The 3,076-nt window shown below is 38.2% G+C and overlaps 1 protein-coding gene across 1 annotated transcript in view; it reads left to right on the top strand.

Moving 5' to 3' along the window:
- LOC115296445 overlaps positions 1 to 3,076 on the top strand; it is a 47,145-nt gene that overhangs the window by 25,349 nt on the left and 18,720 nt on the right. The gene's annotated exons all lie outside the window — the stretch shown is intronic.

Genomic DNA, 3,076 nt, shown 5'->3' with positions numbered 1-3,076 from the left:
CACATTCTTATCAATAAGATTGCTTTTGTTTGTGATTAATTGTTTTATGTATCTAGGAGCTCCCAAATTCGACGCATAAATGTTTATAATTGTTAGCTCTCCTTCATGTAGAGTCCCTGTAATTATTATATAGTGTCCGTCTTCATCTTTTGTTACTGCCTTTATTTTAATGTCCAGTTTGTCCGATATAAGTATGGCTACTCCAGCTTTCTTTTGGCTTCCAGTTGCATGGTAGATATTTCTCCATTCCCTTACTTTTAATTTGAAAGTGTCTTCAGGTCTAAGGTGAGTCTCTTGTAAGCAGCAGATAGACGGGTTTTGGTTTTTAATCCATTCTGCTGCCCTGTGTCGTTTGACTGGAGCATTCAGTCCATTGATATTTAGTGTTATTATTGAAAAATATGGGTTTAGATTCATTGCCCTGTAGAGTTCATGTTTGTAGTGATGTCTCTGGTACCTTTATTCCTTGCTACGTTTCCCTCATAGAGTCCCTTTTAAGATTTCTTGTAGGGCGGGATGGTGGTGATGAATTCTCTCAACTTTTGTTTATTTGGGAAAACCTTTATCTATCCTTCTATATTGAATGACAGGCTCACTGGATAGAGAATTCGTGGCTGCATATTCTTCAATGTGAAGATTTCCTGCCATTTCTTTCTGGCCTGCCAAGCTTCAGTAGATAAGTCTGTAACCACTCTGATAGGTTTCCCTTTGTGTGTCAAGGCCGTTTTCTCCCTAGCTGCTTTCAGAAGTCTCTCTTTGTCTTTATATTTTGCCAGTTTCACTATGATATGTCGTGCTGAAGGTCAGTTTATGTTACGTCTTAGGGGAGTTCGGTATGTCTCCTGAATTTCAATGTTTTTCTCTTTCCCCAGATTGGGGAAATTTTCATGTATAATTTAGTCTAGCACGCCTTCAAGCACTCTGTCATTGTCTTCCTCTTCAGGAACTCCTATGATACGGACATTGTTCTGTTTGATTGTATCACTGAGGTCCCTGATTCTCCTTTCGTGTTCCTGAATCATTTTCTCTCTCTTTTTCTCGGCCTCCTCTTTTGCTATAACTGTGTCTTCTAATTCACTTATTCTCCTCTCTGCTTCTTCAATACGTGCATTGGCAGCCTCCACTTATTATTCATCTCAATTAGAGCCTTTTCTAACTTGTCAGAGCTATTTTGAAGGTTCCTAGTCTTTGTATCAATATCTTCTCTGATAGCTTCCATGTTTTTTTCAAGCCCAGCAATTAATTTTATGACAACTGTTCTAAATTCTTGTTGAGTTATGTTGCTTGTGTCTGTTTTGAGCAGTTCTGTAGCTGTGATTTCTTCCTGAAGTTTCTTTGGAGAAGAGTTCTTTCATTTTGTCATTTTGGCTAGCTTTCTGTCTCTTGTCAGTTTTAAAAGCCAGCTCTGCACTGTGCAATTATTAGTATTCCTCTATAGAAGGAGGCTCTTGGAGTGTCTAGGGTCTATCGTTTCAGGAGATGTTCTTTTAATGGTGTCTCTTGTTTCTCTTGTTATGCCTCTGATTAATTTATTTCTCTACTCAGCAATATTCGGAATTTTCCACTCTGTGTGCTTTGGGTTGTTTCTTGAAGTAGCCTTCTGTTATTGGAGATCAGAGAGCTGTGGCTTTTTAATTCTTCTCAGTTTGATAATTGTGAGTGGACGGAGGTAATGAGGCTCCTTACTTTTCCACCATTTTGTCCCTCCCCCATATACATGAAATGTTCTGATATATCTTTGAGTCTATCTGGTCCAATGTGTTATGGAAAGCCGTTGTTTCCGTGATGATTTTCTGCTTAGATGATCTGTCCATTGATGTAAGTGGGGTGTTGAAGTCCCCTACTGTTACTGTGTTATTATCTGTGAGTTTCTATTTATGTTTGTGATTTATTGATTTACATATTTTGAAAAGTTAGGGGGCATAAATATGTACAATCATTATGCCTTCTTGTTGGGTAGTTCCCTTTATTATATAGTGCCCTTCTTCATCTCTTGTTATAGTTTTTATTTTGAAATCATTTTTTCTGGGGGTGCCTGGGTGGCTCAGTCGATTAGCATCCAGCTTCACTTCAGGTCATGATCTCATGGTCATGGGTTTGAGCCCCACGTCAGGCTCTGTGCTCACAGCTAGCTCAGAGCCTGGAGCCTGCTTCCAATTCTGTATCTCCCTCTTTCTCTTACCCTCCCCTAATCGTGCTGTCTCTGTATCTCACAAATAAATTTAAAAAAAACCCATGCAATCAGTTTGTCTGGTATAAGTATTGCTATTCTGGCTTTCTTCTGACGTCCATTTGCATGATAAATTTTTCTCCACCCCCTTCAGTTCATTCTGAAGGCCTGTTTAGGTCTTGACTGCTCAGCCAGTGGAGCATGTGACTCTTGATCTCAGGGCTGTGGGTTTGAACTCCACATTGGATATAAGGATTACTTACAAAATAATCTTCAAAGTAAAATAAAATAAAATGAAAGTCTTATAGGATGGATGTAGAGGGGTCTTATTTTTTATTCATTCTGAAACCCTATGTCTTTTGATTGGAGTGTTTATTCCATTTGCATGAGAGTCATTATTGATAGATATGTATTTATTGCCATTTCATTACTTGTTTTTTTCATTGTTTCTGGTGATTGGCTCTGTTCCTTTCTTGTCTTGTCACTTTTGGTCTTTCCCTTCCATTGAAAGAGTTTCTTTAAGTCTGATTTAGTGGTCACAAACTACTCCAGGTTTTGTTTGTGTGAGAAAGTCTTTTTGATTCCTACTCTGATTGACAGACTTGCTGGATAGAATATTCCTGGCTACAGAGTTTTCCCATTTAACACAGTGAATGTATCTATCATGCCAGTGTCTTCTGGCCTGCCAGGGTTCTGTTGAGCAATCTGCAGCCAGGCTCATGGGTCTTCTGTTGTAAATTAGGGACTTGACAGATTTTTTCAGACTTCTATTTTTTTTTCTTTTCAGGTTTTTTTCATTATTGCTATATTTTGCAAATGTAATTCCAACATATCTTTAGTTTAGCCTGATTTTAATGGTTTTATGGTATTTTCTGGATCTGGATGTCTGTCTTCCTCATCAGATTA

Source organism: Suricata suricatta, chromosome 7 (assembly GCF_006229205.1).
Source record: "Suricata suricatta isolate VVHF042 chromosome 7, meerkat_22Aug2017_6uvM2_HiC, whole genome shotgun sequence".
Classification (NCBI taxonomy): domain Eukaryota; kingdom Metazoa; phylum Chordata; class Mammalia; order Carnivora; family Herpestidae; genus Suricata; species Suricata suricatta.
The sequence above is the reverse complement of the archived record's forward strand: the minus strand, read 5'-3'. Positions and strand labels throughout refer to the sequence as shown.